A 22,816-nucleotide genomic window follows, 5' to 3' on the forward strand; every position below is an offset into this window, starting at 1 on the left:
TTTTTAAAATATTTATTTATTTATTTGGTTGTGTGGGATCTTAGTTGCAGCAGGCGGGCTCCTTAGTTGTGGTTCTCCAGCTCCTTAGTTGCAGCATGAATGTGGGATCTAGTTCCCTGACCGGGGATAGAACCCAGGCCCCTTGCATTGGGAGCGCAGAGCCTTAGCCACTGGACAACCAGGGAAGTCCCACAGATAAGACTTTTTGAAGGTCTCCTTGGGCCCCTAATTCTTACTTTAGGCCTTTTATGAGCCTGAGAGCGTGATCTCCTGAGACCTCTAGCAGGTGGAAGGAAGGAAGTATTTGAAGGAGGATTTCTTTCCCCCATTCCCCCAACTGCCCTGCCCCCAGTTCACTCAAGCCTACAGGGCCAGAAGCACTGGATTCTACCATGAACCAGAATCTTCTGAGCTTCCTGGAGGGCTCTGACCAATGAGAAGAGTTGACAATAGTCTCCTGCACAGAGATCTTGTTCCCTGAAAGCTGGGTTCACCTCTTGGTGGATGTTGAGCCAATAGACACAACCAAGTCAAAGATCAGGAGAAGGATGTATTATTACTTGCAGCAAGGAAGGAGAACACTGGGGATCTTTCCCAAAGCAGTGTCTCCCCAAACAGCAAAACTGGGGAAGGTTTAAGCTAAGGGGACATACATATTAATGAAGGGGCTTGAGCAGCGGACTATTAGCACAGCATTGGGGCTAACGTCGACAGAGTCCAAGTCTTATTAGGTGATTGAAGTCGGGAGGGTCAACGTCATCATTCTGTGTCCTCCACGTGGGTGGGGACCTTGTTCCCGCAGAACTCAAAGATATATTGGGGGGACTTCCCTGGTCAGGGAACTAAGATCCCACATGCCATTCAGCCAAAAGAAATACATTTTTTAAAAGGATATATTATTATGTATACCCCTTGAGGAGAAACTAGGACTCTGCTTTATCACTGCACTATTGTTTGACTGCCTTTTCTCTGTTCCTGCATTCCTTTGTTCCCTTAAAATCATTAATTAGTGAGAGCTACTCAAGGGCAAGCATTGTGGCCAGGCTTAGATCACAAAAGGGCTTAGGCCAAAATGGGTTCTCTTATATCAAGAAAACCATTCCTGGCTCCCTTTCTCCAGGACCTCCTACCCTATCTGCTTACAATTTCCCTTATCAACACTCTTTTTTCCCACTGGTCCTAGCCAGGGTGGAAAAAAAAAAAAAAAACGGAGCCAGAAAAACCTGGGTTTGATTTCTAGTTCCAAAGTTTCTTCACTTTTCCCAGCCTCTAAACAGGTTGTTATGAGGGGATAATTTAAGTTAGAGTCTGTGTAGTGCACCAACCACAGTGTCCATGAAACCGAGCAGGACACTATGGGGCCTTCCTGGTGACAAACTCCCCCCATGTTCCCCACCTCTTGTTTGTAAAAAACCTTTAACTTCCTAGGTCTTCCCCAAGTTCCAAAGAGCAGACTTAATCAGAGGAATTTAAAAATGCAGAAACAAAGGAAAACAGTGAAACAAGACAATATAATAACAGTTTAGCCATAAAACAAAGTCAAGGACCTTTAGTTCCTCCTCAAGGACTATAGATAATATCTTGAACCATATCCTTGAGTTGTTTTGCAGAGACAAACTGCCCCCCATCGAGTGGAGGAAGTTAACTACATTCAGACCACCAGCAGCACTTAGACCCCAGACCGGCTGGAGCCAGAAAACTGATAACTGAGATCACCTTGTTACCGCCTCACCAACTAATTAGAAAGATGTCCATGAGTTGATCACACGCCCCAGACCCTCCCTCTCACTCTGTCTTTAAAAACCCTTCCCTAAAAGCCACTGGGGAGTCCAGGTTTTTTGAGCATGAGCTGTCCGTTCCCCTTGCTTGGCCCTGCAATAAATGCTGTACTTTCTTTCACCACAACCCGGTGTCAATATATTGGCTTTGCTGCACATCTGGGTGCGCGGAACCAAGTTTGGTTTGGTAACGCCCACAAATACACTCTTCAAGTTTACAAAGCTCCTCCCACTTTCTAATGGCCAGAGCAAGATATATAGAAAGTTCTGGTCTTAAAACATGGACAATACCAAATGTTGACAAGGATGTGAAGCAATGGGGGTTCTTTTCTTTTTTTAATTAAAAGTAGAGAGAGAGAGAGGAAGCAAGCTCTCTGGAATCTCTTCTGATAAGGGAACTCTGAGGACCTCATCTAAACCTAGCTAATTCCCAAAGACCCCATCTCCAAATACCATCTCACTGGGGGTGAGGGCTTCAACATGTGAAATCTGGGGGGACACGATTCAGTCCGCAGCAGGGAGTTAATACATGTAAGGCACCGAGCGCCCAGCACAAGAAACACGCCCCAGATCAAGAGTGCTGACAACACATGTGAGTATGTTTGTACTCATATAGCTCTTTACGGTTTGCAAAACAGTCTCACCCTCATAATCTTTCCCACTTGGAGCCTCTTAGCCGCCCTCTGAGGTAGGCTTCTTCCAGATGAGAAAACCCAGGAGAGGCTGGGCCATTTGCCAAAGTCACGTGCACTTAAGCAGCTAAGCCTCCTGACTCAGCCCATGTGTTTCCTCTCTCTTCTTCTCAGGTCACCGGCACCACCTTTAGCAAAATGTGTCCCCTTGGACCCACTCCAAGGCTGCCTAGGAGCTCACAAAGGGGTCTGAGTTACAGAGAATTGACGAGTCTGCTTTGGGTCCCATACTTGGGTGTCTCCTGGAATGTGTCAGACTGTTTCTGTCCTAGGTACTAAGTTTCCCCTAGAGACAGATCTGTTGACTTAGCTCTCTGAAAAAGCAGCTCCATGCCGTCAGCAGTGAATACAGAACATATAATCAGCAAAGTCATCAGGAAGAGTGACAATAGGGAAGTACCCCAATTGAGGGTTCTCCATCACTTGGGGCTCAGATGGGAGAAAAGTTTTATTACTGTACACCAGCAGAAATCGTTTCTGAGTATGAGATTCTTTTTGCTAAGGGAAGGTAAACAGTAAACTGTTCCCATTTAAATGCATAGTCATTGCTCTGGCTCATTTTAGAGACCAGTGAGGTCACCACGGATGGATGGTCTGATTTCTCTATCGATTTCGGAAGGCTTGTTTGCTGTAGGTGGACAATAAGTACTTTTCAAAAATCAACTCATCTTCAGAGAAGATCTTTTATTTCTCATGAATCCTTCTTTTGCGTGAGGATGTCTTTAGATTTTAGAAGTCCATGGTGAGGAGACTTCCCTGGCGGTCCAGTGGTTAAGACTCCATGCTCCCACTGCAGGGGGCACGGGTTCGATCCCTGGTCAGGGAGCTAAGATCCCACATGCTGAGCAGCACAGCCAAAAAATTTGAAAAGAAAAGAAAAGAAAATCCATGGTGAGATATGAACTCCTTTGTTTCCTCCAGATGTGGACCTGTGTGAGCTCCCCATCCTTGTCTATTTATGTTGGGTTCCACGGAGGTGAGAAAACCTCCTCTAATTGGCATTGGTCTGTGACTGGATGAATAAGTATCTTCTGACTGTTAATCATCTAATCTGCGTGTGTGTGAAGGGAAGTAGTGGATTAGTCATCAGGGAGTAGGTGGGGGAAGTTGGTGAATTTGCAACAAGAGCCGAGAAGGGCTTGAGCATTCACCGGGGGCAGGGTACAGCCTGAATTCCAGTGAACTGAAAACTGAATCTCAGTTTTCTGCCTTCCGTTCAGCCAGGAGTGGCCTTCAGTCCTGGAGCAGGAGCTTCACACATGCTCATGGCTGGGGTAACAGGCTCCTGAACCCATAAAATAATGGTGCCTCCTGGGCTTCCCTGGTGGCGCAGTGGTTAAGAATCCATCTGCCAATGCAGGGGACACAGGTTCGAGCCCTGGTCCGGGAAGATCCCACATGCCACGGAGCAACTAAGCCCGTGAGCCACAACTACTGAGCCTGCGCTCTAGAGCCCGTGAGCCACAACTACTGAGCCCGTGTGCCACAACTACTGAGCCCAAGTGCTACAACTACTGAGCCCACGTGCCACAACTACAGAAGCCCGTGTGCCACAACTACTGAAGCCCACATGCCTAAAGCCCGTGCTCTGCAACAAGAGAAGCCACCACAATAAGAAGCCCGCGCACTGCAACGAAGAGTAGCCCCCGCTCGCCACAACTAGAGAAAGCCTGTGCATAGCAACAAAGACCCAACACAGCCAAAAATAAAGTTAAAAAAAAAAAAAAAAAAAAAGAACGGTGCCTTGTGCCAGCAGAGGGAATGTGACCTGTAGGAGGCCGACTTCTAGCTGTCAGCAATCTGCTGGTAGCGCTGGGCCAGAGGTCCATCAGGAGGCCGAGGGCAGGAGGACAGGCTGAGCTCGAGCCTGCAGCCAGCTGTTGCCATGAACAAGCACATCAGCTCAAGCCCAGGGGCAGGAGGGGAACCAGGGTCTGTGTGTCTGAGACAAGCCTGAGTTAATCAAGGCAAAAATATCTGTGCTCTGTTAGCAAAAATATCCTTGCTCCCTTTTACGCTTTGCTATTTTCTTGCACTTGAGGTTTTCACCTGGGACCTCCCCTCCCTTTAGATTCAGGTAAAATGGATGGAAAACTTCCATTTTGACGGTCTTTGGATGTTAAATGTGTCCCTAGATGTTGCAAATCTCCAGGTGAAGGAGGATACTGGGGGAGGCGTGCTTGCTTTCTGAAGACGTAAAACTCCACCCTTGTTCAACTTCTTTATTATTTTATTTATGTATTTATGTATTTATTTTGGCCACACCGTGAGGCACGGGGGATCTTAGTGACCTGACCAGGGATCAAACCCTCACCCCCTGCCGTGGAAGCACGAGGTCTTAACCACTGGACCGCCAGGGAACATCCACCAGCCTTGTTCCATTTCTGAAGCTCACACTGAACGTGATGAGTTCAGTAAACCCTCCTGGAGATTTAGGAATAGACCGTGAAGACGGGCAGCTGGAGGCCACGAGGTGGAGGAGGGCTGTACCTTGCAGAAAGGCATCCAGAACACGAGGCATCTCCTTCCAGAAGATGTTCTTTGCGGACCCCGCCGTGCTGGATTTCATGTCGCCCCGACCTCTCCTGTCTCCTTCCCTGCCTCACATACAGCTGCCTCCCCGCTTCTCTGATGTCGGCGTCCTTGCTGACATTCATCCACCCCACAAGGTCTCATCTGTCCCAACCTGGCCTAGCTCAAGATCCTTCCTGTATCGGTTGGAGTTCTGAGTTCAGTTCAGCTCTTTTTAATTTCATTTCTCCAGGAAAGTTCCTTTTGGAAATCCCAACCTTGCTCAGCTGAACGAAGCAGGTCAGGGCAGGACTGCTGTGGGGTTGTGCGTGCACGGAGACTCCACGTTGTCCTGGCCTCCCGGTTCCAGGTGCCCCAGGGGAGCCCAGCGTTGGGAGGGGGGTGGAGGTGCAGCTCCTTCGTAGTTGGCACAAGTGAGGCACTCATGCTGCAGAAGCCCTCCCAGGCAAGGGAACATGTTCCAGACACACCTACCAAGGTTGCCCTGAAGATTTCTTCAGGTTTTTTAAATTTATTTTTTATTTTTGGCTTTGCCACAGGGCTTGCGGGATCTTAGTTCCCTGACCAGGGATTGAACCCAGGGCCACGGCAGTGAGAGCGCCAAGTCCTAACCACTGGACCGCCAGGGAACTCCTCAGTTGTTTTTTTAATAGACAATTTTTTAAAGCCTGTTGAGGTTCACAGCAAAATTGATGGGAAGGTACAGAGATTTCCCGTATATCCCCTGCCCCCGGCAAGCATACAGCCTCCCCACTACCGCCATCCCCCACCAGATGGTACATTTGCTACAAGCAATGAACCTACATTTGAACATCATTATCGCCCAGAGTCCACGGTTTACATTATGGTTCACTTTTCCTTTTTTTTTTTTTTTTGGTGGCTGCATTGGGTCTTCGTTGCTGCGCGCGGGCTTTCTCTAGTTGTGGTGCACGGGCTTCTCACTGTGGTGGCTTCTCTTGCTGCAGAGCACGCGCTCTAGGCATGCGGGCTTCAGTAGTTGTGGCTTGCGGGCTCAGCAGTTGTGGCACGTGGGCTCAGTAGCTGCAGCTCGTGGGCTCTAGAGCGCAGGCTCAGTAGTTGTGGCACATGGGCTTAGTTGCTCCGCGGCACATGGGATCTCCCCGGACCAGGGCTCGAACCCGTGTCCCCTGCATTGGCAGGCGGATTCTTAACCACTGCGCCACCAGGGAAGCCCAGAATGTAGGTTTTTCAGCCCACAAACCTGATGCCAGATCCAGGCTCTGCCACTCACTCACTGTGTGAACTGGGACAGGTTAACTGACGTCTGTGAGCCTCGGTTTCTTCTGCAAAATAATCAGAGTGGTTATAAGGGTGAAAGGGAGTATCCCAGGTACATTCGTCTGCTCAGCCTACTGCAACAGAGAACCACAGACTCGGGGGCTTCAACAACAGAAATTTGCGTTCTCACAGCTCTGGAGGCTGGAGGTCTGAGATCAAGGCGTCAGCAGCGTTGGTTTCTTCTGAGGCCTCTATCCTAGACGTGCAGATGGCCGCCGTCTCTCTCAGCCCTGTGGCGGTCCCTCCTCTGTGCCTGAGCACCACTCGTGTCTCTCTATGTTCCCATTTCACCTTCTTCTAAGTACACAGGTCAGGTTGGATTAGGGCCCACCCTCAAGGCCTGGCTTCATTTTAAGTTAATCACATCTTTAAGGGCTCTATCTCCAAACACAGTCACATTCAGCAGTACTGGGGATTAGGGCTTCAACATATGAATATTGGGGGGCGGGGGGAACATGCAATTCAGGCCATAACACCAGGGAAAGCTTCTAGCCAAGTAGTGGCCTCCAGAGATCCTCATTATTAGGAGACCCTGCCATTTCCTTCCCCAGCCTCTTTCTCCCTGCTCCTAAATCTGGAATGTTTTTGTGCTTTTGATAATTATGCAGGGGGTGAGAGTAGTATTTTTCACAGAGCTTAATAGTAAAAACTAAGTAAGGGCAAGAAAAGAGGAAATGTGAAAAGCCTGCTTAGCACTGCTCTACAGTCTTCCCTCAGGGGCTTCCCTTGGGCTAGTCTTACTAGTGGAGAAACTGTCTGCTGGTTCTGAATATGTGGAAAATGTGTTACTCCCAGGTCAAAAACGTGCTGTGGTTACAACCGACCTCTTGTGCCTTTTGTGATGGAGTGTTTGCTGCATAGATGAAGAAAGGGTGTTTAGAGGATATTTCTACATCCACATTAGTGGAGCCTTTTTGGTGAGGTCTCTATTAGTAGCATTTTTTTTTTTTTTTGGCCACATTGCATGGCATGCAGGATCCCCAACCAGGGATCGAACCCACGCCCCCTGCAGTGGAAGCGTGGAGTCCTAACCATTGGACCACCAGGGAAGTCCAGTAGCATTCTTATTTATTTTTATTGTCCTTGAAAAAGTCTAAGTAATCTTAAAATGGAAAGGCACCTCAACGTGATTGAGGGCCTTGTACGTGCCAGGTACTGTTGGGAATACAGAGAGGGTCTTGAGAGGCTCTCTGCTCTCCCGGAGGTCAACTGTTTACGACAGCCCATACATCCACTGCCAAAGGTTACAAGGCCGTAGTACTTTCTATAGGTAACTTGAACCCTGGCTGGTGGTCACCGGCCTTGTGCCTGAACAGTGGGGGTGCTAGGATGCTTTGCTGCCTCACCAGGTCTCCCTGACATCTGACTATGGAGTTAGATCTCTGTCCTACTTGCCCCCCCCCCGCCCCCAGGTTCAAGTATCACTTTCTGCCCAGTTGAGCCTGCCACATTCTTTGATTTGGACCAAATGGCCTCGATTCCATCAGCTCATGCTCTTGGGATTCGGTTCCCAGACCTGACCTCATCCTGGTCGGGTTTCTTACCACTTACCACTATCTCCCTGAAAGCACGGCCTCCAGAATGGACCCAACCCAGAGCAGTGCAGTGCCTGGGGTGGGATGGGGGACAGCCCTCCCCACCAAGACCCAAGGGCCATTTTCTCCACAAGCAGTGCAGTCATGGATGGTTTCTCTAAAGCCAAGAGTCTTTTTTCTCAAATTCCTAATGTTTAGACTCTTCATTAAATCCTGTGACTTCTCCCTTCTCTGCACTCGGGTTGGGTCAGGGCTACATAATCAAGTCACCTGTCTCTCATCCCCTTTACTGTTATGAATGATAATTTTCATTTATTTATAATAATGTTGACCCGCTATGGTGTGACAAAGGCCTTGCCTTGAATATTTTATGGGTTTCTAAAAGCCTGACCTGTGGTTTGAGCTGCAAAGAGGATGACAGGTACGCCTTTGTCTTTCCAGAACAGTCCCAGGGCGCTGGGAGCCCAAGGACAGGCCAGCCTCTTTCGCTCCACTGCAGTCCTTGAAGCAAATTCTTATCTCTGGGTTCCAGGGGACAGGGACTTTGGAATCGTAAAGACAGATTTAAAAATATATGTTATACATACATAACAAGTAAATATAAATGATAATAGCAGGGAATTCCCTGGCGGTCCAGTGGTTAGGACTCCGCACTTTCGCTGCCAAGGGCCTGGGTTCAATCCCTGATCGGAGAACTAAGATCCTGCAAGCAGTGAGGCATGGCCCCAAGAAAGATAATAACAGTCTACATGCACTTTCAGTGCACAATGTCATTCAGTCTTCACATAGACCCTGTAAGATCTCTTCACAGATTAGGAAACTGAGGCAGAACAGCTAGGTAACCTGTCCAAGGACCCAGAGCCAGTCACCACTAAAGCCGGGACGTGGAATCTGCTCATTTGGCTGCGATTCAGCAAATCAGTCAGGAGCAGTAACCAGCGCCACCAAGGGCCCTCCTAGAGCCAGGTGCCGGGAGAAGGTGGTAAGCAGAAAGCCGGGGCGCCCCAGAGCACAGCCCAACCGGCTGGTGGCATTTTACTGGGGAGCCAGATGACCTGTACTTACACACACACACACACACACACACACACACGAGCAGGCCTGGGGTTCTGACAGAGAATCTTGGACAGCTTTACCAAAGTGACCTCGGAGCTAGACTTTGAAAGACAGGAGAGTCTGAACAGGAGGAAAGGACCTGGGGAGCTGAGGCCCCAGATCCCTCCAGGCAGGGAACAGCAGGAACAAAGCTTTGTGCGGAGGGACAAGGCAGGCGCCTCCCGAGGACGGCCGGGTGTGGCCAGGGGCCTGGGGGAGAGGACTAAGCAGGGGGAGAATGACTGGGGTGATGGCAGACCCAGCTCGGCTTCTGCTTCGAAGAATTCCTACATACGCTCCTTCCCTGTCGTGCCTTTGGCACTTGGAATTTGTCTTGGCAGCGCCCTCTGCTTCCGATGGTCTCCCCCTCTTTATGTCCACCTGAGTTCCAGGCTAAGAATCAACGCACGTCTTCCCTGAAGCGTTTATTGATCCTGTGCCGGGAAGGACCTCACCGTCCCGAGCTACTGGAGCTAATGCCCTGTGGTCACTCGGGGTGAGTACACTCGGAGCCCCGGGAGGGAGGGACGGCGCCCTGCTCGCCTCGGTCCCTTCCCAGGACCCCGTTTCTGTCCCCGCACGCGGTGCTCATCCCAGCCCCTCCTCTGAATAAGTCCGTGGACTTGCCCCGGGAGCCCCCTGGCCGCTCAGCACCCCGCCCCAGGCCGCGGCACTCACTGTGCAATAAGCTTCGCTCCTCCGGGGGCAGACGGAGCTAAGCTGGACCCCTGTCTAGTCTGGACCCTCACACGGTTTGTGGTCCCTTTTCCCAGCAAACGTGCCGGGCAGAGAAGGAGGACGCCCTGCCTCCTGCCGGCAGGATCTCCAGCAGGAGCCCCTCTGGGTCCACAAAGTTCGCTGGCATTTTACTGTTTCTGTTGGACAGTTCAAACCCAGGACACTTGCTCTTCATTATTACAGACGCAGCAGAATCACGGCGGCGCATCTCTGTGGGCCCGCTTCCTGCCCCAGGGGAAGAACAGAGGGTCTCCAAGCCGCTCTCTGGTGTGCTGCCCCCGAGTTTGGCTGCAGGTCCCGGGCACCCATCGAGGTTCACCCTGTGGCCCAGGGCGAGGCCGGAGGTCGGGAAATAAAGGGAACACAAAGCCATTTGGTCTCTGTCTCTTACTGTCCAGAAACTTGCTTCTCACTGTGACAGGGAGTGTGGAGGCGAGGCCTCACCCAGGGGGGCCAGTTGTGCCGGGCTCCCTCCCGACTCCGGGGTCCTCCGCAGCCCCAGCCCCTGCAGGAACAAGGGCAAGGTGCACATGGCTCACCTCGCCCACCAGAGGCCTCCTGATGCTTGCTTTGACCCTCCCCTCTGAGCTTCACGCGCTTTGGTGAAGATGAATGGAGGAAGGAGTTAAAGGCCTTCATCTCCTTCTGTGCTTTGCCTCCCAAGCCCTCCTCATTCCTCTTCTCTCTCCTAGTAAAGCTGAAAGGGCTCCTTTGTCAGCCTTAGCACACTTTCCCAGCCCCATGTGGGGGCCATCGTCCGCTGGCCACATCTGTATCCTTCTTGCTGTATCTTATCTTTCTCCGGGATACACTGAACAGCTGTGCAGACTGTTCACTGCGCAACCCTGGGGTGAGCCATTCACACACATGAGGAGGTGAATGCACAAAGGTACACAACCACGTTGTGGGCCCCCTTCTGCATTTCGTACACTGTCTTTGTCAGGTCAGAGTCCATCAGAGGCTCCCCTGAGTTGGCGGCTCTGAGGTCCTTTTCCCATTTTTGAGAAGAGTCTGGCTCAGAGAACTATTTCTCTATTAGAAGAAAAAACAATTCAGGGATTATGACATAGTGGTAACTAATACTTGGCCTCAGCGTTGGGGAGAAACTAAAGAGGGTGGTGAGGAGTTGGGAGAAATAGAGCATGTAAGCCTTAAAGAAAGGGATAACTTCTGCTCAGTTCTGGAAGATTCTGGCCATAAAAGTGAGCTGTTCTCATCACCCACACAGAGAAAGAAAACTGTCATCAGAGTGATGGAGACATTCTTTCGGGCAGCAGACTGCAGTTCTGAAGGCTGTCTGGCCAGGTAGCACCTATGGGACCTGCAGGATTTTCCTCTTATGATGGCACCATCCTCCCTGCTTTGGTTCCATAACACCCTTTTTTTTTTTTCTTAAATCTATTGTATTGAAGTATAGTTGATTTACAATGTTTTGTTAATTTCTGCTGTACAGCAAAGTGATTCAGTTATACATGTATATACATTATTTTTCAAATTCTTTTCCATTATGGTTTATCACCGGTTATTGAATATAGTTCCCTGTGCTATATAATAGGACCTTTTCGTTCATAATTTCTTTTTATTTTTTAATTTTTAAAAAATTGTAACCATTTTTTAAAGTTGAAGTATACTTCACTTGCAATGTCGTAGTTTCAGGTGTACAGCAAAGTGATTCAGTTACACATATATATATAATAATTTCTTGATGAACACATTTTTGTACTCACAGCAAGGCTGGGACATTTGATTTCAGGGATGAGTCCGTCTGGGGACTTCCCTGGTGGTCCAGTGGTTAAGGCTCTGTGCTTCCAACACAGGGGGTGTAGGTTCGATCCCTGGTTAGGGAGCTACAGTGTGCCTGGAGAGGGCATGGAAGGGCCCCATCTCTTCCCATATACCTTGCCCTGTGCATCTCTTCCACCTGGCTGTTCTTGAGTTACATTCTTTTGTAATAAGCCAGCCATCTAGTAAGTAAAATGTTTCTCTGAGTTCTGTGAGCTGCTCTAGCAAACTAACTGTGTCTGAAGTGGGGGAGAGGGGCAGTCTTGTAGGACTGAATCCTTAACCTGTGGGATCTGAAGCTATCTCTGGGTAGACATGTTAGAGTTGAGTTGAATTGTAAGATACCCTGGTGGTGTCTGAGGATTGTTTGTTGGTATGGGGGGCCACTGCCCCCCCCAATTAGAATTGGGTTCAGGAACCTAATTTAGTGACCATCCGTAAGCCAAGGAGAGAGGCCTCAGAAGAAACCAACATTTCTCACACCTTGATCTCAGAGTTCCAGGCTCCAGAACTGCGAAAAAATTAATTTCTATTGCTTAAGTCAAGAAACTGAGGGTGGCTTTCAGCCAAAAGCCAGCTAGGATCTAAGGCCCTCATTAGTCCAACAACCCCAAAGGAACTGAATCCTGCTGACAACCAGAGAAGTGAGTTTGGAAGTGGATCCTCCCTGAGCTGAGCCTTCAGACAAGACCTCAACCTTGGCCAACTACAGCCTTGTGAGAGACCCTGAGCAGAGGACAGCAAAGCTGTGTCCAGATTCCTGACCCACAGCAGCCGTGTGATTGTAGAAGTGTTTTAAGGAATGGTGTGCTAATGTTACTTGCCAGTAGGTAAATAACACAATCCTGAAATAGCTCTTTGAGATGGAGGCTGGAGTTTATTCTGGGCCCAGTTAACATTGGCCTGAGGCAGACTCCTCGACTGTACCTGGAAACTGGAGCCTCCTGGGATGAATCACCTCTCCACTGGCTCTCAAATTCCTCATTGATGAAATGAGAAGTTTGGACAGATTTCCAAGGTCTCTTCTGGTGCCAACTTTCTACGATATGATTAAGAGGCCACAGCCAGCACACTTGGGTTGGTTGGCTTGTGGCAGCCCATTGACACCTTGTTTAAAAGCCAGTGTTTGGCATTTCAGAGTTTTGCAGAAGGCAGCCGGAGTGGGTCAAATAGTATCTCCCCAAATTCGTGTCCTTCCAGAAGCTCAGGGTGTGACCTTATTTGGAATGAGGGTCTCTGCAAATGTAATTAGGTTGAGATCCTACTGGATTAGGGTTGGCCCTCCCAAATCCAATAACTGGTGTCTTTATAAGAAGAGGAAGGGAATTCCCTGGTGGTCCAGTGGTTAGGACTCGGTGGTTTCACTGCTGTGGGCCTGGGTTCGATCCCTGGTCGGGGAACTAAGATCCCACAAGCCGCACCACACAGCCAGGAAAAAAAAAAAAAAAAGAGGAGGACACACAGAGACACACTGAGAAGAAGGGGATATGAAGATAAGAAGACAGAGGCAGAGATGAGAGTGATCAGCTACAAGCTGAGGAATCCAAGACTGCCAGGAATCACCAGAAGCTATGAGAGAAACAAGGAAGGCTTCTTTCCTAGATCCTTTGATGGGAGCATAGACCCGCTGACACCTTGATTTTGGACTTCTGATCTCCAGAACTGTGAATGAATAACTTTCTACTGTTTTCAGTCCAGTTTGTGGTAATTTGATATGGCAGCCCTAGGAGACTCATACAACAGCATATTTATTTTCTTTTAAATTTATGTATACTATACAGAAGTCATTGATATTCCTGGAATTTTCATGAAGTATAGATATTCCACGATGTGGCCATGAAAAAGGATGACTTTGAAGATTTTCAGGTACTATTATAAACAGTTTTCCAAATGAAGAACAGAAAGCAGAAATTATGTACAGTGTGATTATGACCGGGTAAAAAGGAGACCCATTGCAGAGGGAAAGCTGAAATAGTAGGACTGTGGAAGATTTTCTCCCTTTTAATTTTTCAAAATTCTTTAATATGTTTATATTCACTCCTGTGGAAAATATTATAGGAAAATTGCATAAACGGAATCCAGATTTTAAGAGAGTATGTGAAACACGTAGGTGATGGAATATGATAATGATGTGAGCTTGCGACCCCACTACCCACCCAGGAATAACAGTGTTAGCCATGAAAGTGCACCACCTGTATACTTTTTCCCTATCTACCCCCTCCCTCCCAGAGGTAATAAATATTCAAAGTTGAACTTCTATCACTATTTTACCTTTTTAAAAATAGTATTGCTGTGAATTATGAATCTGTAAATGGGAATTGTTCAGTCCTATTTATTTTGAGGTTTATTAGAACGGTGTACATCCTAGTTTTGTGACATGCTTTTTTGGTTCCATGTTATACGCCTAACATTGATCCATATTGATTTATATAGCTGTTCTTCACTCAGTTTCGTTGCTGTACAGCCTGCTTTTCAAATGTATTCATTTATGGCTTTGTCCAGGTATTTGGGAATAAAGGAATACAGGTGGGGAAAAAGGAAAATCAGATTTTGAGACAAAATTTTCAGAGAGCCAAACTCTGCACGCAGGGACCTGGGGCATGATTTGACCAAGTCATGGTTGTTTTCTTTCCTCTTTCCCTCCCGGTTTGCGAATTTCCTTGCCTGCTGCCAGGACATGATTTCAGAGGGTTGCGTGCTTACCGGACCTGACCCTGCCCAGCCCGGCTCCCATTTCAGGAAGACCCGAGGGCAGAGCCCCTGGACGGCTCAGGGCAGGGAGCAGACCTCACAGCTCAGCGAAACTCTGCTGCTTTCTTCGGAAGTGGTTAGGAAAGGTCTTTTATTTTGGGCATTTTTGCTTCCTCTCTGTATCTTTGGCCCATGCAGTGACCTCAGCGTCTCCTGACTGTGGAGTCACATGCCTTTCTCTACCTTGGAGTCTGAGCTTTATAAAGCCCCAACTCTTCGGCAATAGGTAATGTGTGGGCCTGATGTCAATAGCGTGGACAAGTCTCTCCGCCGCTCTCTCTCCGTCCACGTGAGCGCAGTGACTCCTGAGGCGCCCCGATTTGAGCCTCCCTAGAGGAACCCACAGCGCACACTGTCCTGAGACAGGCCCTGACCCGCTAATGACAGCCCTCATGTGCTGCTTTGGTTTACAAAGCCTCTCCAAACACACTCCCATATGATTCCTGCAGCAACCCTGCGGGCAGGCTCTTCAAGTTCATTTGACGGAGGGGATGGTCCATTGTCAAGTGGGACAATGGGGTGGGAAAAGTGTGGTCAGAGAAGATGCTGGCATTTATTTATTAAGACTCTTCTCTGGGCCTTGCCCAGCACTGGGTGCGCTGTACACGCTTGACCCTTTAAACAAACTTGTGAGGCAAGTAGTATTTTCATGCTATTTAAAAAAAAAAGACAACTGTTATGTTCCTCCCTCCACCGCCCACATTCATATGTTGAAGTCCTTACCCCCCTTGGATGTATTAGGTGGTGGGGTCTTTGGGAGATAATTAAGTTTACATAAAATTATGCGATTGGGGCCCCCATGATGGGATGAGTGTCTTCACAGGAGAAAGATCAGAGCTCTCTCTCCAGCACGTGAGGACACAGTGACAAGGCGGCTCTCACCCAGATACTGGATCTGCTGGCACCTTGGTCTTGGGTTTCCAGCCTCCAGAAATGTGAGAAGTAAATGGTGGGTAAGCTACCCAATCTATGGTATCCTTGTTATTGATTCTGAATTGACTAGGACAATAACCAGGCTCAAAGTGTGGAGTGACACAGCAACCAGGGGAAGAGCAGGAACTGCAACTCTGCCCTGGGTCTCAGGTCTAGTGCTTTTGCCTATCGCTAACTACATTTTGAGCAACCGATCACACCAAAACTAGTACAGGCATACTTCAGGGCACTGTGGGTTTGGTTCCAGGCCACCTCAATAGAGCGAATACTGCAATAAAGCGAGTCACATGAATTTGTTTCCCGGTGCATGTAAAAGTTATGTTTATGCTATACTGCAGTCTGTTATGCGTGCAACAGCACTAAGATTAAAACAATGTACAGGGAGTTCCCTGGCAGTCCAGTGGTGAGGACTCTGCACTCCCCCTGCCGGGGCCCTGAGTTCAATCCCTGGTTGGGGAACCAAGATCCCACAAGCCGTGCGGCTCAGCCAGAAGAGAAAATAATAATAATAAAATAAAACAATGTACACACCCTAACTAAAAAATACTTTCTTGCTAAAAAATGCTAACCCTCATCTGAGCCTTCAGCAAATCACAATCTTTTTGCTGGTGGAGGGTCTCGCCTCGATGTTGAAGGCTGCTGACTGATCAGGGTGGTGGCTGCTGAAGGCTGGGGTGGCCGTGACAATTGCTTAAAATAAGACCACGGTGAAGTGTGCCTCATCCACTGCCTCTTCCTTTCATGAATGAATTCTCTGTAGCAGGCAATGCTGTTTGATAGCATTTTACCCAAAGTAGGACTTTGTTCAAAATTGGAGTCAATCCTCTCAAACCCTGTCACTGCTTTATCAACTAAGTTGATGTCATATCCTAAATCCTTCATTGTTGTTTCAACAATCTTCACAGATTCCATCTCAAGAAACCACTTTCTTTGCTCATCCATAAGAAGCAAATCCTCGGGGCTTCCCTGGTGGCGAAGTGGTTGAGAATCCACCTCCCAATGCAGGGGACACGGGTTTGATCCCTGGTCCGGGAAGATCCCACATGCCGCAGAGCAGCTAAGCCCATGTGCCACAACTACTGAGCCTGTGCTCTAGACCCCGCGAGCTGCAACTACTGAGCCTGCGTGCCACAACTACTGAAGCCCGTGCGCCTAGAGCCTGTGCTCTCCAACAAGAGAAGCCACTGCAATGAGAAGCCTGCACGCCACAACGAAGAGTAGCCCCTGCTCGCTGCAACTGGAGAAAGCCCATGAGAACAGCAACAAAGACCCAACTCAGCCAAAAATAGATAAATTAAATAAATAAAAGTTTTTAAAAAAGCAAATCCTCACCCATTTAAGGTTTATCATGAGACTGTAGCAATTTAGTCACATCCTTAGGCTGCACTTCTAATTCTAGTTCTCCTACGGTTTCCACCACATCTGCAGTGACTTCCTCCACTGAAGTCTTGAACCCCTCCAAGTCATCCATGAAGGCTGGACTCAGCTTCTTCCACACTCCTGTTCATGTTGATATTTGGACCTCTTCCCATGAATCATGGATGTTCTTAATGGCATCTAGAATGGTGAGTCCTTTCCAGAAGGTTTTCAATGGACTTTGCCCAGTTCCATCAGAGGAATCTCTATCTATGGTAGCTATAGCCTTATGAAATGTATTTCTTAAATAGTAAGACTTGAAAGTCAAAAGGACTCCTTAATCCATAGTCTGCAGGCATTGTGTTAACAGGCATAAAAACAACATTAATGTCACTGTACGTCTCCATCAGATGATGGGTGACCAGGTGCATTGTCAATGGGCAGTAATACTTTGAAAGGAATCTTTTATTCTGAACAGTAGGTCTCACCATGAGCTTAAAATAGTCAGTAAACCATGCTGTAAACAGATGTCATGTCATCCAGGCCTTGTCGTTCCATTTATAGAGCTCAGGCAGAGTAGATTTAGCATAATTCTTAAGGGTCCTAGGAATTTGGGAATGGTAAGTGAGCACTGGTTTCAACTTAAAGTCACCAGCTGCATTAGCCTAACGAGAGTCTGCCTGTCCTTAGAATCTTTGAAGCCAGGCATTGACTTCTCCCCTCTAGCTATGAAATTCCTAGGTGGCATCTTCTTCCAATATAAGGCATTTCGTCTACACTGAAAATCTGTTCTTTAGTGTAGCTGTTATGGATTCCAAGCTCGCACTGCATTTAGGCCCCTATAGGACAATGATGGAAGGGAAACTGCCCTGCCCTGGGAGTGGCTCCTGGCCCACATTGGGTGCCCTATTGGGTCTTAGATCACGATACCAGGCCAGGTCCCTGTGTCCCAGGAACTAACACAGGATTTTCTAATCAATCCCTACAAGGAGGGGGAGCCAGTACCACAGCTTCCTGAGCCCCAGTGTCGGGAATTGGGGCTGGATGGGAACGAGAGGCAGTGGGAGGGGTGGGTATGTTGGCATAACAGCTGGAGCAGCTGGGACAGCCAGCTTGGCCAGAGGTTGGAGCACCATATCCTAAACCTTGTTCCCTTTCTTTTCTTCCTGTATGACAGATTTTCCCTTGGGTTTCTCTTACCATATGGTGACAATTGTCTGACTTTCTCCCACCCTGATATAAGAGCACAAATGCTTTCACATAGAGGATTTTATCATTCTTCCTCACGTCTTCAAAGAATAGCTACAGAGCCACTCAAAGGCCACCGTGAAACCATAAATAGCAACTGATCATCTCTAACCATTCATTAAAAGGATGCCTTTTTGCCTTGGCATCAACCAACTGGGCTGAATTCTGGGATGGGGCTTTTGGTGATTTTATTTTATTTTTTTTTTCTTTTTGCGGTATGTGGGCCTCTCACTGTTGTGGCCTCTCCCGTTGCGGAGCACAGGCTCCGGATGCGCAGGCCCAGCGGCCATGGCTCACGGGCCCAGCCGCTCCGCGGCATATGGGATCCTCCCAGACCGGGGCACGAACCCGTATCCCCTGCATCGGCAGGCGGACTCTTAACCACTGCGCCACCAGGGAGGCCCCTTTTGGTGATTTTAGAACCAAGTGGAAACTTTCTCTTTTCCCTGGGAATGTCCCACTTTTGGACAAGAGCAGACAGGTTTTTTGGTTCTTTTCCTCAATTTGACATCAGTCTGTAAATGGAGAAGTGTTACCAAAACAAAAATGAAACGAGAAACCCAAAGAACAAACAGAAAACCCTAAATAAACCCTCAAGTTTTGTCTCGGGGTTTTACATATCACAAGAACCATCAACCCAACCCCCATGCAATGTGACTCCCTGGCCAGGCCAATGATACAGGAGACCACAAACGATGTAATTAACACAGCAAGGGTGACAGTACATGGTGCACAGGGTCCCAAGATAAGCCTGCCTAAGCCACTCCTGGAGACCCTAACAGGTACTGCAGTCACACATTGTAACAATAAAATATCATCTTCCTGTCAGTCATGGGTTCACAGCTGTAATCAGACCGCTTATCCAAAATGCACCCCAGAGGACTTTCTTTAGGGACAGTTGAAACATTCCCCAACTTTTAAAGACAGAAGAAATACCAGATAAACAAAACACAAATGGCACACGCAAATGCTAGCATCCAAAGAAACAAACGAACTGGTTCACAGATCAGGTACAAGTCTAGCAACTAATTCCTCTCTCCAACAGGGTACCCCACTCAAATACAAAGCAAATTGGCTTATTCTGGAGAAAAAAAAAAGCCCCAAACAGAGGAAATAAAATTTCTGGCTGTACACCAGAGTGACTTACCCTACTGTACTGAGCCCGTCGGCTCCCAGATGCCAATTCCCTGCGCCATTTGCCAAGGGGCCGCCAGTGCTGCTTCAGGGAATTTTGAAGGAGTCTCAGGACAAGTGGTCCCAGCAGCTGCCCGGGCCTTACCAGAAAATTCCCCAATCTGGGGCCTGCAGGCCACAAGCAGCAAGGCTCCTGGCTGGCTTCAGAAGATGGTAGACTCGTGTCCCAAGGAGCCATCTTCCCCTAGTTAGAATTCAGACTTCTTTTCTACCGAAAGGGGTGGGAGTAAAGTCCTGGTTCAGTCAGCCTCCAGAGGGGACAGGCTAATTTCTTCCTTCCTGCAGCCATTCACAGGTGGGCTTGGTCAGGATGTTTCCTGGGAGCTAAACGGCAGGTATTTTAGCTGAATGCTCACTACCTGGGGGGCAGGGTTCCCAGAGATGGGCCATTATGTATCATTTAAGCTTCTGGGAAACATCCTTTTAGTGATTAACTTGTAATAGAATACAAAGGTCTTCCTTATTACACAGCCACCTTCGTGAATTCTCTGAGCTGGATCTCTTGGGCTCTACGGCGTCTACATCAGCACTTGCTGCTTCACGCTGCACTTTCACGTGGTGGAGACGGCTTCTTTCCTTCAACCTCACGAACCCGTCTCTGATAGCGTCACTTTTCTTTGGCAGCTTCCTCATCTGTCAGCCTTCAAAGAAATGAAGAGAGTTAGGGCCTCGCTCTGGATTAGGCTTTGGGTTAAGGGAATGTTGTGGCTGGTTTGATCTTCTATCCAGACCACTAAACGCTTTCCATATCACCAATAAGGCTGATGAGTTTCAACACATGCCTACATTGGGACTTCCCTGGCGGTCCAGTGCTTAAGACTCCACACTTCCAATGCAGGGGGCACAGGTTCCATCCCTGGTCGGGGAACATACTTCCCTCCCCCCAAAGTTTCCTTGTGCCCCTTTGTAATTCATCCCTACTTTCACCCTTGTCCCCAGGCAACCACTGATAAGCTGTTTATTACTGAGTATTTTCATTTTTGAGGATTTTAGATTACTGGAACCGCACAGTGCGTTCTCTTTTATGTCTGGTTCCTTGCATTCAGCATAATGATTTTGAAAATCGTCCATGTTATTATGTGTATCGATAGTTTGTTCCTTTTTAAAAAAACTTTTTTTTATTGAGGTATAGTTGTTTTACAATGTTGTGTTAGTTTCTACTGTACAGTGGAGTTCCCTGTGAGTTTGTTCCTTTTTAAAAATTAAACAATATTAACAGCTTTATTGGGGTACAATTGGCATACAATAAACTGCATGTATTTAACGTATACACTTTGATAAACTTTGACCCATGAATATGCACAATGAAACCATCACATTAATCAAAATAATGAAAACATCCATCACTCCCCAAAGTTTTCTTGTGCCCCTGTGTAATCCCTCCCTGCTGCTTTTCTCTGTACACCGCCCCCGGCCCCAGGCAACCACTGATTTGGCTCTAACTATGGATTCAACTACATTTTCTAGAATTTTATATACATGGAATCATATAGTATGGGGTCCTTTTTGTCTGGCTATTTTTTTAAAAAAATTATTTATTTATTTTTGGCTGCGCTGGGTCTTCGTCGCTGTGCGCGGGCTTTCTCTAGTTGCGGTGTGCAGCCTTCTCATTGTGGTGGCTTCTCTTGTTGCGGAGCATGGGCTCCAGAGCACAGGCTCAGTAGTTGTGGCTCACGGACTTAGGTGCTCCGGGGCATGTGGGAACTTCCTGGACCAGGGCTCGAACCCGTGTCCGCTGCACTGGCAGGCTGATTCTTAACCACTGCACCACCAGGGAAGTCCCTTGTCTGGCTTCTTGTATGTCGATTAGTCTCTGTAGGTACATGCTCACTTTTTTTTTTTAATTACTGAGTAGCATTCCATTGAACAGACCACATTTTGTTTCATTCACTCACCATGGATGGAAGTTTGGGCTGTTTCCATTTCTTGGCTATTATAAAGAAAGCTGCAATGAACACCTGAGCACAAGTCTTTGTGTGAATCAGTATTTTAATTCCTGCTGAGTAAATACCTAAAAGCGGCATGGCTAGATCGCCTGTAGGTGTATGCTGAATTTTTCAAGCAACTGTCAAACTGGTTTTCTAAGTGGTTATACCTTTTTATACTCCCACCAGCAGTGTGTGAGTTCCAGCCCCTCCGCACCCTCACCAGCACCTGCTGTGGTCATCCTTTAGTGTAACAGGCCAGTGGGTAGGCAGTTGTATCTTATCATGGTTTTAATTTGCTGATGACTAGAGCTATTAAACACTTTTTCATGTTCTTATTGGCCATTCATATACCTTCTTTGGTGAAATGTTTATCCAAGCCTTTTGCCCATTTTTGAAATGGGGCCATTTGTCTTCTTCTGAGTGAGTGAAATGCAAAGTCTAGAGAGTGCTGCAAACATGTAACTTATTTGCACAGGGACAGTGCACCCTGCCTCGTTTTCCTTCTGACTTTTAGAGCTTGCCGCCCACATCAGGTGGTGGTGGTGGTAGAGGGGAACTATAAGGACCTGGGCAAATGCAGCCAACAGGGTCACATGCAGAGGACGCGGGTGGGGTGAGGTTGGCGGGCCTCTTATGGCATCGTAACCTCTGAAAGAGGGTCCATGTATCTGGAAAGGTCACTGCGTCTGGGCACCCCTTTCCATATTTTTGATCCCAGCCCCTATATGGCTCCAGGTTGAAATCCCCTCAAACTACGGACATACAAATTACCAGGAAATGTGGCTGCAAAGTGCAAACACCAGAGCTTCATCTTATCACCAAACTGATGTCTGTGTACAGCCGAAGCAGCCAGGATGTGGGTTTGGTGGTCTTTGCTGCCTCGGGGAGGTTTTGTGGATCACAGGGCAATGATTTGCCAGTAATGATGACTGGGGTGAGGCTATTAATAATTCTCGACACTTACTGAGCACACAACAATTTACAAAGTCTGTCCTTGCCTAGTGTCCGTTTTCCCTTTGAGATGGGCAGGGCATTGGTCAGTGTGCCCATTTTACAGGGAAACTGACTGAGGGTCTGACAGGCTGGGACTGATGGAGGCGGGGCTCCTTCTCCAGCCCAGAGAGCCTGGTGGAATCATTCCCAGGGCAGCCTCAGCATCGCATGGCTGTGACCTCCCACACAGTTTACCTGCTTCAGGTGTACCTTCTCTTCTCTCTTTTCCCTGTGGATCCCGCCTTCCCATTTTTATTTATTGAACAAACATACACTGTTCACCGAACAAAGAACGAAATGAGAAACAAGTGTACTTACTGGACTCCGGAGCCAGAGAAACCCGAGTCAATCCTATAATCTCAAGGGACCAGTTTCCCCAGAGACTCGCAAACAGGCCGCCGCCTTTCGGGCCCTCTCGTCGTATGTAGATTGGACAGACCCTCTTCTGGAGCCTCACGCTGAAGCCAGCCAAGAGCTGGCGCCCTGAGTTTGCATTCGTTTCGCATTCAGACTGCGGGTGGGTCCCTGGAACCCCACGAGCCACGGTCTTCCCGGCGAAGCTCCAAGCTCCACGCCCCAGGCCGCCTCTCTAGCCGCCGCGAGCCCGCGGCATCCTCCGTTACTGCCGACAGCGCCACCCAGCGGCTCACCTGGGAACAGTCGCCACCGCCCGGAGAAAGGGAGGGGCTTCTGGGCGCGGAGCGGTGGGGAGAGCCCCGCTTTGGTCACGATCCGCTGGGTCGGATGGAAACCACCCCAGGCCGGGGCATGGGGCCTTCTCCCCGTGGAGGACGGACGGCGACACACAAGCCAGCTAGGGCCACCTCCGTTGCTTCTGCTGCCGTGACTTAAGGTTTTCCCCTTTTCCCGTCCCCGGAGTGGGCTCTGTGTGTGCCCAGGGCTGCGACTTGGGGGAAGCCCTGTGCTGAGTCTGTCGTGGGGGGGGGGGGGGCGCCTCCCGT

The 22,816-nt window shown here is 48.5% G+C and overlaps 1 long non-coding RNA gene across 1 annotated transcript; it reads right to left on the minus strand.

The window, feature by feature from the left end:
* Positions 1-18,886: 18,886 nt before the first annotated feature.
* LOC132492604 (uncharacterized) lies at positions 18,887-22,419 on the minus strand. The gene is made up of 2 exons (XR_009532833.1): positions 22,173-22,419; positions 18,887-19,574 (listed from the first exon to the last, which is right to left on the minus strand). It is a non-coding gene; the product is annotated as an uncharacterized LOC132492604 (long non-coding RNA).
* Between the last annotated feature and the right edge of the window lie 397 nt (positions 22,420-22,816).

Source organism: Mesoplodon densirostris, chromosome 6 (assembly GCF_025265405.1).
Source record: "Mesoplodon densirostris isolate mMesDen1 chromosome 6, mMesDen1 primary haplotype, whole genome shotgun sequence".
NCBI classification, from domain to species: domain Eukaryota; kingdom Metazoa; phylum Chordata; class Mammalia; order Artiodactyla; family Ziphiidae; genus Mesoplodon; species Mesoplodon densirostris.